The 15,652-nt window shown below is 44.2% G+C and overlaps 1 protein-coding gene across 1 annotated transcript in view; it reads right to left on the bottom strand.

The window, feature by feature from the left end:
• Positions 1–8,404: 8,404 nt before the first annotated feature.
• SLC37A3 (solute carrier family 37 member 3) overlaps positions 8,405–15,652 on the bottom strand; it is a 56,134-nt gene continuing 48,886 nt past the window's right edge. Inside the window, exon 16 of the transcript XR_012156078.2 lies at positions 8,405–13,183. The gene's annotated coding sequence lies outside the window, so the exon portion shown is untranslated. The remainder of the gene's footprint in view (positions 13,184–15,652) is intronic.

The following is a 15,652-nucleotide window of genomic DNA, read 5'->3' as shown; positions in this document are numbered from 1 at the left end:
CATCACTGGCATTCAGCTGTATTACAGTGCAAATGAGGAAGCTGCAGTCTATGGACTTGTCTGTTCTGGGGAATTGCCCTGATTTCAACCTTCATGGGCCAGATGCCAATGTAGCTGCACCAAGGCAAACTCATAGCACAGACAGGCAAAGCCACTATTAGCACCAGCACAATGTAACTGCAGTGGAATTGGGGCAAATCTCCAGTGTTGGCAAGACCCCAGTCATGGGCTACAGGGACACTTGTTCTAGAAGTAAAATAGTGACTCCAGTTATCATTCCGCCAGCTCGCACCTCTGCTACTTCTCAACTCTTAGGTGCACTGAACAGCTCTGCTGTTTGGAGACTGGCTTTTGGCGCTGCAAGCTTAAGGCTCCGTCTGCCCCACACAAACCACAACGATCAGCAGTGCTGTTAAATGCAATTGCTGTCTAAGCAGGATCTAAAATAGTTTGGCCTGGCCTGCATTGAGGAGGCCTAACAATGTTATAACATAGGGGTTCAGAAACTACCTTCTAGCCCAAGGAAACTTTGGACAGAGCGTGCAGGAGGGGTTAAAAGTCCAGTTCTAAAACAATTTGGGCCCTTCCACACTGGGCTGAACCATTTTACATCATACTTGGGTAACAACCAACTGATTGTTACACTTAGTTTGTATAGTATAGATGGGGCCCAGAGTCTTTCCTCTTGCACATTTCTCTCAGTGAACCCCTGGGCCATTTCAGCAGAGGAGGCCTGGAGGAAGCTCCCTTCAGAGTCCCATTGGGAATTAAATGCCTACGCACTTAAGAAAACTTTACTAGGCACCTATCTGCAACTTTAGTGCACCTAAATACCTTCAAAGGCTAGCCATTAATCTGTTTCCCATGTGTAGAATGGAACCATAATGCTTCCTATCTCGTGTATTTAGATTCTAAATTCTTCAGGGACAAGCTCTTCTGTGTGCACTATAAAGCCTAGCACAATGGGGCCTGCCATCTCAGAGGGGTCCTGTAGGCACTGCTGGAATACAAATAATCAAAGAACATAGATCAGATGGGAACCTACAAGGTCAGTCACCCTACTTCAAATCACTTTGATACAGTGTTATTGCTAAGGTAGGCAGTCTAATACATTCACTCCTAAAGTCTTGTCTTTTTTTTTTCCCCTGAGACGCTGGTTGTTCTGCTTGCTTAATAGAGGAAACCATCTGAGCTAAAATAGCATCCTTAACTGCAAAATAGCAGCAGAGTAGGCATCTTAATAGTATCAAAGGGAGGCCAGGAACTACCATACAGGAAAGAGCAAGAGGAATTCTATTGAGACAAGGCCAGGAGTTTCTTTCCCTGGTTTGGTGGAGACCCAGAGACTTTTTGTGGCAATCTTAGCTGGAATATTCCCACAGTCCCACTTCCTTCTTTGGTATTCCAAACCCACTGAAACTACAAGGTGCTTGAGGTCTTGTAGAGAATTTGCTCACAAGGTAATGGGTGCTGCAAATTATAATCCCTGCTCTGACATTGTCTCTGTTTGTGGCCTTGTGCAAATCACTTAGACTTTATCTGTAGAATGAAGATAGCACTTTTTGTTGGATTGTTAGGTATTATTAGTTTTTATTATCCTAATCTACCTGCCTTACAGGGGTGTTGGGAGTATCAGTTAATGTAAAATCTGTAAAATGCTTTGAAAATAAAACATGCTTTGTTAATATGTAAATACATTTATTCAGTGTCAATAACCAAAAAGGCACTTGGACATTCTACTAAATATAACCAATAGTTAAAAAGCATAAAACAGACCCAAATCCCAATCCCAGCCCATCCCCTAATCTGCAGAGAAGGGTAAATGGAAAGGAAATAGAAGAGGTTAAATGACTATGGATAAACTCTCTTGGAGTGGAGGACATCGGCCAGATAAACTACCAACATACTGCATAACACTAGGGAAAGCAGAGGGAAATTTTAGTCAGGACTCCAGGGAAAAACCTTTCTCTTACAAAAAATGCCCCACAATCTTTATTAGTCACACAGAGTAGACAGTATTTTGGTTTTCAAGTCTCATCCTCCAAAAGACTCTCCCACAGTAATCTGCAAGGACCTCAATGTATTTACCTCAGAGAATGAAGGGGGTTGAGTCAATCCAGCCAGGATTAGATTTTGAGAAGCCGAGGAATTTCAGACCTGATGCTTCGAGCATTCAGCTATCCCTTTCAAAAAAGAAATTGTTACTATTCATCCAACTCAGTTTCTACGGTGATGAGCACCATAGAAATTGCCTACAAGTAGAATAAATACATACTCATTGGATTGCAAGCCTGAAGAGTGGCTGCCTCCACAGATAATTTGGCATGTTACTAATGCTCTTAAGGACATTAATGGGAGGGAGAAATCTCTGGATTTGTGTTGTAAACTTCACTCCTGAAGATTATCAGAAGGGAAATTCTCAAAACTGTCATCCCAAACTGTACAAACAGAGCAAGTTAACAAACTAACCATTTTGGGGTGGGGGGATTCAATTATTTACTCCAACCTGAACAAGATTGTTATAATAAAAGAGCAATTAGTTTAATTATTAACCATCAACAAGCAATAGACCTAGGGAGAGCATAAATACCCATCAGACATTGAGTATTCATGGCCATCAGTACCTGACTCAATATCCCACCTTGACTAGGGTTTTACTATCAAAGAATCATAGCCAGAGATGACAAACCACACAGTACAGTGCCTCTATGCCATCAGCCCACTCCCAGCTACCTGAGGCATTAAAACCCACCAGAATAATAGGTTTGAAAGTCTGGAGAATGGATTTTTCCATACTAAGAAATACAGCATTGAAAAATACACTTTAATTTAAAGTGTAGAACTTTTCAAAGACAAGAGCCAAGTTTAAAAACAAAACAAAAAAAAAACAAGTACATTCCTTTCACTCCCACAGCCATTTATAACTATAAGGCCTGATTCTACCCCTTTGAATGAATTGTGAAGCTCACATTGGCTCCAGTGATAGAGGAGCAGAGCAATAGGCCCTGACTGTGCAATTGGATCGGAGTTGGCATATTGTACCACACACATAAATCCTCACTGGAATCAATGAAGCGTCACATGGACACAAAGGTCATCCATATGGATCAGGCCCTAGACTAATTTTCAAGGATTCATAGATTTTAAGGAACCATTATGATTATTTAGTCTGACCTCCTCCAAAGACCCTCACACAATTATTTCTGCATGAAGCCAATAATCTCTGTTTGTGCTATTGCATATGTTTGAGAAAGAGATCCAGTCTTGATTTAAAGACTACAAGTGATGGAGAAGCCACCACATCCGCCATAGGCATAGGTGCTGGAACTGTGGGTGCTGCTACAACTCCACAGCTTGAAGTGGTTTCTATCTATACAGGGTTTACAGTTTGGTTCAGTGGCTCTCAGTGTAACACCAACAGACCCTGATCGTCAACGGGCAGGATCGAACCTGGGACCTCTGGAGCTAAATCCATGAGCCTCTATTGCAGAGGTGGGCAAACTACGGCCCGTGGGCCGGATGTGGCCACGGGACCGTCCTGCCTGGCCCTTGAGATCCCAGCTGGGGACGCTAGCCCCCAGCCCCTCCCACCTACAGCCTCAGCTTGCTGTGCCACCATCTCTTTGGGCAGCGGGGCTGCGAGCTCCTGCTGGGCAGTGAGGCTGTGAGAGCCGCCAGCCTGTCCCGGTGCTCTAGAGACTGGCGGTGTGGCAGGCTACAGCCGGGTGGCGCGGCTGCCAGTCCTGGTGCTCTGAGTGGCATGGTAAGGCGGTGGGGAGGGGGGTTTGGATAAGGGACAGAGGATCCCAGGGGGCAGTCAGGGGACAGGAAGCAGGCGGCAGTTGGATAGGCGTGGGAATCCTGGGGGCCTGTCAGGGGGTGGGGGTATGGATAGGGGTCAGGGAATTCAGGGGACAGGGAGCAGGTGGGTTTGGATAGGGGGTGGGGTCAGCAGTGGTTAGGGGTGAGGGGTCTCAGGAGGGGGTGGTCAGGGGACAAGGAGCAGGGGGCGTTGGATGGGTGGAGGGTACTGAGGGGTCAGTCAGGGGGCAGGAAGTGGGAGGGGATGGATAGGGGGCGGGGGCCAGGCTGTTTGTGGTGGTACAGCCTTCCCTACCCGGCCCTCCATACAGTTTCGGAACCCAGATGTGGCCCTCAGGCCAAAAAGTTTGTCCACCCCTGCTCTACTGCATGAGCTAAAAGCCACATGGCTCTTAGATCATGGTGTAGCAGGCTGACTCATTCATCTCTAAGTGGTCTTGGTGCCACTAGAGGGGACAGAACACCACACCCAGGAGGTGTGTGGGTTACATCAGAACCCCACTATACAAATTGTTCCAGCATCACTGTCCATAAGTGAGTTATTCCAATAGTTAATAACATTCTCTGATAAAAATTTACACCTTATTTCTAATCTGAATTTATCTAATTTTAGCTTCCAGCCCTTGAATCTTTTCATGCCTATTTCTGATTGATGAAAAACTTGTCTACTTTCAGAAACCTCTTCCCCATGAAGGTACTTTTAGACTGATCACTTCATTGGTTACTGAAAACCAAGCACCAAATCCATCACTGCTGCAATGAAATCTAGAAGCAAAACTACATAGTCCATTTAGGACAGAAAGTGAAAGAGCCATCAGAGCTGGTTAAAACTGCAGAGGGAACATAGGCAGGCAGGATGTAATTACCAGAGTTGGAATTTGGCCTGGACACCATGGAGATGAAATACAGCAAATGGTTAAAGTATACTGGAAACATATGCATGGCACCTGATTATTGAGGAGACCTAGAAAATGAAAAAGAACCATCAAAGGGAAAATTTCCCCAGGAATTGTTAACTAAAAGACTGGAATACTGAATAATACCTACAGACCAGTGAATAAACTAAAGTCAGAGCAGATGGAGAGAGAGAGAGAGACAGACCACAGTGTGTATTAGTCTGGCTAATAAGTAAAGAACTAGGAGATAAAAACATCACCACAATTCAGAGGGCAGATAATGTTCAGCATTTCTACAACATTCCACATCTAAGGCTCATAATGTGCTTTACATGTGTTAAACTAAAGCTCACAACCTTCACGCCCTTGGAATATGGAGCCCTAACACGGGATCAGGAGGGTATTTTATTTATTTAAGTAATACATTAAGCCTCCATTGCAGAAAAGACACCTGGGGGCTGTACAGCAATTTAGTTAAAAACCCACAAATCTGCCCCAGTGTCCCAGTTTACTTAAACATTGTATCCAGACTTCCACTCATCCCCCCTCCACAGCAGAGTAATCCAGAGGAAGAAGGGACATTAGATGGAGAAACTGAATCAAATGGAAAGGCATTTCCAGGGAGTTCTGAAAACAGACGGCGCCTGATGGGCGTCCTTAAAGGAGGCAGTGCCTCAGACAATGCTCTGCTGCCTATCTAATCCAGAATGAATCCTCGGTGATAAACAAGGACAATCCAACTGACTGCAACTGCTATAGGTGCTGGGGGTTCTGGTGTAAAGTAGTAATAACAACCCAGTAGACATGGTTTCTGCCTTCAGCACCCCCATTTTAGAACTTGTTCCAGCTCCACTGGCAACTGCTCTTGAGTGACAGAACATCGCAGACAGTTTCGTAAATACCTCCCTCCTACATTTTTCCAGTGATACCTTTAGATAATGTTACCAACATTTATAGCCCCAGACTAAGGCCCTGACCCTGCAAACAAGACTGCGAGTTGCTTTACACCCAAGTAATTCCATTGAGTTAAGTGGGACTACTCCTGTGGGTAAGGCTCAGGGCCTTGGATAACAAAATAAATAAAATTAAAGGTAGTAAAACTTGTGAAAGTAGCACCAGAAAGGAGGGGTGGCAACAGCTCCAAGAAGAATAGAGAGAGAGTTGACGATGAGTTTAGTGAAACGAAACAACAGCCAGACCGGAATGTGGTCAGAACTCCCAGCCTAGAAGGGCATTCTTGGAAAATTTCATAGAGCACACACACACCATCGAACACCACACCTGAAAATACATTTTCATTAAGTCCTTTTAAAAAAAGATAGAGAGAGAAATAATTACCCACCCTTTCATGATGCCTTGTCCCCATACCCACGTACACCCTCTGGGTGCTCCTCACATAGCCCACTGGCTGCTGGAAGCCAAATTCATAGTAGCCACAGCTTGGTAACCAAACTAAAAACAAACTCTTTTTATCAGTTCCGACCGACTGGAGTTAGTTCTCAGCTTTCCCTCTAAATCCTCAAACAAAAGACCTCCTGTCACTGTATCTTCTATGTAAATCCTAAAAATAAACAAACCCAGAACTGCAGACAACATGTATCACCGATTTTGCAGCATGGCTGCTTGGCGATAAGCCCCCTGACAGGCATCTCTTCCAGCGGTCTCAGGTTTATGAGTGAGCAATGGGACCACTATTGGAATCTACAGCTTACTCTTCATACCTAAGCATTGCCTTAAAGTTGACCTTGAAAATGGAATGAGGCCTTTCATGTACTGTATTTTTCATGATTCCTGAAAAGCTAGTTCCCCCCCCACCAAAAAAAAAAACACAAAAACAAAACAAAAACCCAACTTGAATAGACATCTAAGTCTTATTTAGGCTCGTTGGTGACCCTGCAATGTACCTGGAGTACCGCAGTTTTCTACAATTGCAGTATGTTCATGCACAAATGACAATCTGTTTGCTCTTTTGGGGCGTCCTCTTGGGTTTCACTGGCCCTCTCATTGATCACCCCAGATGTTCTAAAGCAAAAATCTGCTTGGAGGCCGCCCAGTTTAGTGATCTGAGCACAGGGCAAGAAACACAGAATTCCTGACTGCTAATCCCAGTTTTGATTCCCTCTCTGACTTTGAGCAAGTCACTTAACTTGTCCTCTTCAGTTTTTCCACCTGTAAAAGGGGTACAATATTTCCCTCCCTCACCAGGGAGTTGAGAGGATTAGTTAATCTTTGCACAGTGCTTTAAAAGGGGAAAGCCGCTATGTATTAATCATTAGTCCCTGGAAAGGCTGACCTGCACACACAACTCCCAGGAGCTGCAACGAAAGTTTCCTGTGTGCTTTGACCCCTTACTCTGAACATATTCCTTTTGAAATCTAGAAACAAAATGACTCAGTACTAACGTTTCAAAAGTCATTAACAGTGCACGCTCAAGAAATACTCATCCTTTTATTGGATCAAGAGTTCAGCTCCATTGCTTTCCTTGCAGAGGCACCTGTTAATATATCAAAGCAGCGAAAAGTCAAAATGGGTCCCTGGTCCTTTGCTGGCAGCTGCTGGATCACATGAGCCAAAAGGTGTCCTCCTGTGCCCAGGACTATAGTAAACTTGCCTCACCTGCAAGATGCTCTTTGCTTGATTTAAACCAGCCTGTCCAATCAGAATTGCCCTTGTGCTCATACTTGAGAATAAATACTTAAAAGGTCTGAACCAAACCCCACTGAAACCAGTGGAAAGACTTATTATTTGACATCAGTGGGCTTTGGATCAGGCCCATAGCACTTTTCCTCTATGGATTGATAACAGCAACATTGGTAAAGGCAGGGGAAAGAGGGCATCATTAACATTCCTTTCCACTTAGCCCACAGCCATGTGTTATATATTTCCATGTTTGAAGGTGGGACCTATACTGTACTTCATTGCCCCCAAGGGATCTGAGGGAAGTGATCAACAATAATAATAAAAAAACCCCTTATATTGTCAGAGTACCTATCATCCTAACGTACTTTGAAAGCTAGGACACCACCAAACTTTAGGGAAAAGTGAATCTACATTTTGTGTCGTAAACTCATCTGAAAAAAAAAGCTACCTTTAAATGCAGTGTATGAACTCAGTAGTGTAGGTGTGTCACTTGCTCTTACAGTGTTGTACATATTGTTTTCTAGCGTGAGAACAATTATGTGTCACTCCACATTGTGTTACTCACAGTCTCATTTCCCTAAACCACTTCCTTCTCTGCCCCAGGATCATCATCTAAACTTGCTCCACCAGCTCTCACACTCTAACACAAGTGCACACCCACATATGCATGCACAGCTTCATTTCCCAGTTTTCTTGAGAACGTCAGCAAATGAAAATCAAAACACTGTTAAACGTAAGCCCTGTTTGATTCTTCCATACGGAACTAAATTAATGAAAGGGCCTCACTTATTTATATTGGCATTATACCCAGTGTATCAGTTTAATTAGGGAAATAAATCTGTGCTAATAATGGCCATACATACGGTAGTTGTTGACCTTTCAATATTAGGGAAATACAGACTCAGCAGAAAGCCTTTGAATATTTGCCTCCATCAGATGAAAGGAAAATGATATTACAGATATATGCTTTCAGAACACTATACATTCTTGGGCAGAGGAGATAGTGTTTTGTAGAAACACAGGATTCATATATTACACCAATATCATTGTTTTAAAACTAAAAGTTTATTGTAAGTCGGCTGTACAGTACACAGACAAGCACACACACACACTCACAAAATAGGGAAAGGGGTACAGTAAGATGCAAAGCACCAATCTACAAAAATATAATAAATCAAGAATGATCTTTCTTTACAGAATACAAGAAACCAGCCACCTCACTGGGAATAGAGCAGATAGGTCCTTTTCTGTATTTTATATAAAGTCTAAGGACAACAAGGTGAAAAACTGACAAAGATAGAAGGCTTCTTTATGTAGGTTTCCCTTTCAGGGGAAACCACTGGTTTAATGAGGTATTTGTTATGTGTATCTATTTTCAAATTGTTGTTTAGGAGCAGCGTTTCCTAAACTTCATTAGTCTGTCTGTTGAAGAGGCTTGTGGGTTTCAGCACTCAGCAGCAGTTTACTATGCAAGTCCCTAAGGAACAAAACTATCTAGTGAGCATGTCTGTTTAGAAAGGTTGCCATCCTAGCCTAACAATACTAACTTCAGACTCAACAGGATACATTCATTGATGATAAATTTCCATTATTCAGCTTCTAGTCTCTGGAATTCCTGGCTCTGGGGGCAATCTCACCCAAGCCTGGTGAAGACAATTAGAAGAGCCATCTCTTCTCCAGCGTGTTTCGTTATCTACTCCTCCCATCATACACAACTTCCTTGAGGGCAAGATACACTGCGTAATCTGATACTGAGTGGTAAAGTGAGAAGTACAGATTGAAATATTGGACTAATCTCTGTGTACCTAAGGCCAAGAGTCATTATGTCTGTGAACATGAATCCACCTCTGTCACAGTGTCATAGGTATTTTTCAAGGGTAAGTAAGTAGATAGTGGACATTTGCATACATACAAAAGTGTATGACTTTTTCATTATTCACATAGTATTGACACTTATTCATGTAGTTTTGAAGCTCTCAATTTCATTGTGCTCAAATTATTGCCTCTTTGGTTTGTAGCATGGTATTTCTAAGCACTCAGCAATGAGAGGTAACTACGGTAATCTGAATTAGTTCTCAATTTCGTCCACTGACAATATTTCATTCTGCTTTATTAATTGCCCAGATTCAGTTATACCCAATCCTTATCAAACCATTATATTCTGGTTTTCTTGTCAGTTGCCATAGACTGAGGCCAATGAAGATGGACAGTTAGATTCTAGGTTAAAAGAAAAGGAGTACTTGTGGCACCTTAGAGACTAACCAATTTATTTGAGCATAAGCTTTCGTGAGCTACAGTTCACTTCATTGGATTCTAGGTTTTTGGAGGGTTTTTTGGTTTGTTTGTTTTCCAAATTAACAATATCCAATATCCAAGTTTAAGTGGATTTTTTAAATGATTGATACAGAATATCACATTGCAGAGAAAATAATATTATTTATGAGTTGGATAAATTCAGAAAAAAATATTCAGGCTCAAGCTAGTATTTCTGAGATAGGGCACAGAATCACAGGACTGGAAGGGACCTTGAGAGGTCATCTAGTCCAGTCCTCTGCACTCATGGCAGGACTAAGTATTAGACCATTCTGGACAGGTGTTTTCTAACCTACTCTTAAAAATCTCCAATGATAGAGATTCCACAACCTTCCTAGGCAATTTATTCAAATGCGAATCGATATTTGACTGTAAGGTAATGACAGAAGTGAAGGAGAGCTAAATGTCGTATTTTGTAGTCACCAGATGTTAAAGTATAATCTTGTAAAGATTCATTTAGTAGTTTGTAACAAGGTATCATTTTTATTTTCGATATTATATCTATCCTGTGTATCGCCTGACAGAGCTCAGAATTCTGTGTTGCTCTTAAATTGCTAACACAACATATACATTATAAGTAATTAATACCAATCTATATTAGAAAGAGGCACTTTGGTGCAGTTTGTGTGTGTGATATTTGTGTTGATGAAGCGGTATACACTGAGTTGTACACACCAGTAGAACCTTTCCATAAGCTGCACTTGCACAAGCCACTTCTCAAAGGATGTCTCTGCTAGCACCAAAGTGTATGCAAAATGTCTAGATTATAATGATTTTATGTGTTATTTCTACACCAGTTCATTTTGCTATGGCATCTTCTCTTTTGGAGCCCTGGAAGCTTGTTCTTTCAAAAGAATTATTCCTTTCATTTGAAAGGGGCTTGTTGCATTTTGTATTTGTCGCAATGTGATGGGGAGAGGCCCAGCCTGAGATCCAGGCCCCATTGTGTTAGGTATGTACAACTGTAACAAAAAGTCCCTACTCCAAAGGTAGAGGAGAGATTATCCAATGGTTAGGGCAGCTAGCCTAGGACTTGGGAGATCCTCCTTCAATTCCCAGCTCTGCCACAGACTGCCTTACCCCTAAGGGAATTCTGTGCCAAAAAATTAAAAATTCTGCACACAATATTTTAAAATTCTGCACAATTCTGCAAATTTTATTTGCCAAATAAATGTGGAGGCTCCAGCACGGCATTGGGGAGCACAAGGCCACTGGCTTCACAGAGGTGGGAGATCACTGTGCAGCTCCCCGCTTAGGACATGGATTCAGTGGTGAGGCTGCACCCAACCCTGACACAGCACAAGGATAGGGCCTGCCCCAGAAACACGCCAGGGTCCTGCCCCTCCATGCCAGGTGCGGGTAGGCAGACTCAGCAAGGCAGGATCCAAGTGTGGAGAGATTCAGTGTGGGGGGGTCCAGGTGTGAGCTGAGAGGGTTCTGTGTGGGGTAATCTGGGTGCAGGCAGCTGAGCGGGTGAACCGGATGCACAGGCTTGTTGGGCAGTTCTAGGTTCAAGCGTAAGGGGACTCTGGAGGGGGATTCAGGTAAAGGTGGTTGGGGCTCAGCGGGGGGGGGCAGTTCTGGGTAAGGGATAGAGCTCAGCCTGGGGATCAGTGGGGGTCCAGATGCTGGGGGAAGAGGGGGCTCAGTGGGGTGGAGATACAGGTGCAGCTGGTTGGGGCTCAGGGGGGTGGGGATCTGGGTGTGGATGGCTCAGGTGCAGGTGTGGGGGGGGCAAGGTTCAGCAGGAGGGTCTGGATGCACAGGGATTGGCCAGATGGGGAGCAGCTCCCTGTACAGGAATCCCTCCCTCTGCAGCTGAGGGGGGGCGGGGAGAGAGAGAGAGAGAGTGAGTGAGTGTGTGTGCGCATGCATGAGTTTGCAGAGCTTCCCCCAGCGAGTGGGGGAAATCTGACTCAGCCCCGGATGCCGTGCATGGGAAGAGGAAGTCCCATCATCCCCAGCTGAGCTGGGACTAGCAGCTGATCCCGACAGGGTAGGAGCCATCAGCCAGGTCTTCCCCAGTCCGGCCCCCTGCCCCACAGTGATTAACCTCTCTGCCAGCTGCCCTGGGCACCCAAAACATACTACTGTGTAGGGTCGCATGACTGCTCTTGTGGCTTCCCTAGCTTCCCCGTCAGAAAGTCATTTTTCTGTGGGAAGCAAAGAAATCTGCGGGGGATATAAATTCTGCACTTGCACAGTGGTGCAGAATTCCCCCAGGAGTAACTGCCTATATGACCTTGGGCCAGTCACTAAATGTCTGGGTTCAGTTTCCCATCTGTAAAATAGGGATAATACCACTTCCCTGCCCCACAGAGAGATGAGAGAAGTACATTAAGATTGTGAGGCACCCAAATGCTACAGAAATGGGGATCATAATTGTACCCCACATAGAAAGAAACTGATTAATCTAAATGGACAAGACAAAGGGTAGGAGGAAGAGAACAGTATTATCCCCATTTTATAGATGAGGAACCAAGGCATGTAGCAACTTGGCCGGGAAGTCTGTGAGAGTAGAACCCAGACCTTCTGAGGCCCAGGCCAGTGCTGTCTCCCCAGGACCCCACTTCCTCAAGGAAGCTGTAAAATGCTCACTTAAAACAATTGCATTTTTCTCAGTGTAAACAGCACTGTTGCATTAACAAGTATAAATGTCCTATAAGAATTAGAGGTGTTTCTTCTGAATACAGTTACCATTTCACTCTCCGCTCTACTGTTGAGTCTATCAAAGCCAGTAAAGCCCAGCTGCCAGCAGGACAGCCAAAACCCCAGTGCTGGTACGAGAGCTGAAGCAGATTGTTGGTGGAGGGGAAAATCTTCCGTGAGATCCTCCCTCCCACTGCCTTCAAAAGCCTCACATTGCCCTTCCCTTCTGGTTGCAAAGGACTGGCGGGGTAGCTCTCACCAGATCCTATTACCATTGCGCCTTGGTCAGCCAGAGGGAAATGGCTCAGATGAAGGATTCCCATCCAGAAGTTTGGTGTTTTCTCTGCAGCGCTCTCTAACACTGCCATTCAGAGAGCTGAGGGACCACACCTGAAAGCCCCCTGGACTGGTAATTTAAACAGCTGGGCCAGGCCAGATTTTCTGGTAAAAAAGATAGTCTTCTCTTCTTGACATCTCAGGCTTGTCACATGATTGCACCACAGACTTTTGTCTGCAGTGTAGAGTAGCTGCAGGCTGGGTTATGGCTCTGTAGTTCTAGTGACAGTAGGGTAGTTGTATTGTCTGATGATTAGAGCATGGGAGGGGGAGTTGAAACTCCTGGATTCTGTTCCTAGCTCAGTGTGTGGCCTTGGCCAACTCTCCCAACTACTCTGTGCCTGTTTATCCACAGGGTGGTTGCAGGGCATGTTAAGATCATGGGATGAAGGCACTAGGAGAGGCAAACACCCTGTGTTTAGTAGCGTCTAACAGTCTGAATACTTTGCTCTGACGCTACACATATCCGATCCAGCCACCCACGCACGTTTTTGCAGGCAAACGGGGAGGTGACAACATTCTTCTCCCTTTGTAAAGGCAAAACAAAAAACATGCATCAGTTTCAGATGGAGATTCTGAAGGTAACAGTTGCAAAGGAAAGCATCCCAGGGAGGATTTACTGTAGTTACAGAGTAACAGCCCTGTTAGTCTGTATTCGCAAAAAGAGAAGGAGTACTTGTGGCACCTTAGAGACTAACCAATTTATTTGAGCATAAGCTTTCGTGAGCTTGTAGCTCACGAAAGCTTATGCTCAAATAAATTGGTTAGTCTCTAAGGTGCCACAAGTACTCCTTTTCTTTTTACTGTAGTTAAACCACTTTGCCAAAGGTTATAAATGGGGGAGGGCTCAGGAAATTGGACTAAGGATAGATTTAAAAGGAATTAATACAGCTGGGACCACTGCTGCAGAGTGCAGGCAATGCCAGCTAAACATTTCTCAACAGCAGATCAGCCTGACCGGTAGAGAGCAACTTTGTTTTCTGTAGTAAAGGCTCTTTCCCCTCCTCCTTTTCACCTGTTAAGTGAGCAAGGAATGTATTTTACCAAGAGGCCAACTAAACTGCATGGGCCACATCGCGGGTCACTAACCCATCTTCCTGGACCATTGAGTTGGGATTGTGGCCTATAGAGCCAAACTAAAATGTTCTCACCTAAACAATCTTGGTTTTTTTCTACTTGATTTGAACACATTGTTTCTACATAGATACTATCCTGGGCTCTGAAGGAGGCTCCTCACCATGGAAATATTTATGCTTTATTAGCACATACTATGTAAATGTATTTACTTCCGACACTTCATTTAGCACATTTTTTTCGCCCCCTTTTAATTCTCTAGGGAAGTTGAGTGTGAATTTATGCAATTCCAAAGTCACCTTGGGCTCCAATCCGCATCCTATCAGAAGGAATATATCCTTCATCACTCACATCCACCCATACCGTGATTACATTACAACGTTCACTTTGTTAGTACAGGATGTGCCGGTTCCTTCCCAGGCAGCCTGACAACGTAGTGGGGGGAGGATGGAAGAAAAAGGCTGTGGACTAAATTCATCCAAGGGCCTTACAATAGGGATGCATTTGGAGTCGGACCTGCGTATTTAGTAGTAGGGCAGAAACATGAACCGGCCTGAATATTTTGAGCTCACTGGGGCAGGGACCATCTGCCCTGTATATCTGGACAACATCTAACACATTTTGGATGCTACTTGAGTAGCAGTCATGCTTTAACAACATCTTCCCTTCCTCAGGGAAATCAGTCTTTGAGAACAGCCGGTGCGTGAGCTTCGAGAGAGAAGGCAGTGGTATAAAAAGGTGTCCTCGTTATCAAGCAGTACATCCCACCCCAGAAAAATCTTGTGTAGGTGCATGCACATGGCACTAGATACAAAGAGCCATGCTGCTGTGCCTACCACCTCAGAGTTTGTGCTCCATTACACTTTCCAAGAGAGCCAAAAGGGGGCTTGCGGACCTCATGTACCTCTAATTTTACTAATTGCTGGGGCTAATATCATTGCAACACCACACTCCAGTAACACGTTCACCTGTATGGTCCCTCGTACAGCTGCTTCTTCACACGCCAGTGACTGAAAATGCAGTCACCTGCTTTCATGTGTTGTGCTTGTTATGAAGTAGGAGAGATGAAGAGTAGGAGACCAGACCAGTTCCAAGCAGATGTATTGGAATGCTTTGATGTAAGAGTAAAGATCAGAGAGAGCAGCAACCCCTGTGACCATTACATCCCCAAACCTCCATCCAGTTGCAGAACCTCTCTTCCCCACAGTAACAAATCTGGGGTAAGAACTTCTGTAACCATTACTCTGCTATTTGATGCATATAAGCATCTAGCTTTGAGAAGACACGTTGCTCCCCTCAGACATGTACTTGAGATCAGCAATATCAGGAAGAGATAGTTTCGGAAAGCCCATCCCACCTGCCAGATTGAAAAAGCCAGTGAACCTGTGCCACTGGGGACAAATAAGGGGAACAGGATTTCTTCCAGCTGCATCTGGAGTCCAAAAATCCAGAGCATTACAACTCATCCTGAATCTCAGAGACTTCAACCAATAGGTTACAAAAGAGAAGTTTTAAACACTGTGTATGAATAATCCTGTTCTTGTAAGAAGGCAGAGGACTTATATGCTCTGGATCTGAGGGCCACTTATATGCTTCTAAGGATGAATCCATATGCGGTGACCAGATAGCAAGTGTGAAAAATAGGGACAGGGGATGGGGTAATAGGCACCTCTATAAGACAACAACCCAAATATTGGGACTGTCCCTATGAAATTGAGACAACTGGTCACCCTGAATCCATATGGGATGAGAATCTGGGTGGTGTTCACATGTTGTTCCCAGGTCTCGATAGATGGCTGATCAAGGACAGCGCACAGAGGAATTCAAGGGTCTGAATGCAGAATTTGCCATACCAGATCAGCTACTTGTCTATCAAGTGCTTATTAACATTCAGACTACTTGAAATAAAACAGCTTTTCCTA

The sequence above is a fragment of the Lepidochelys kempii genome, chromosome 1 (assembly GCF_965140285.1).
Source record: "Lepidochelys kempii isolate rLepKem1 chromosome 1, rLepKem1.hap1, whole genome shotgun sequence".
NCBI classification, from domain to species: domain Eukaryota; kingdom Metazoa; phylum Chordata; order Testudines; family Cheloniidae; genus Lepidochelys; species Lepidochelys kempii.
The sequence above is the reverse complement of the archived record's forward strand: the minus strand, read 5'-3'. Positions and strand labels throughout refer to the sequence as shown.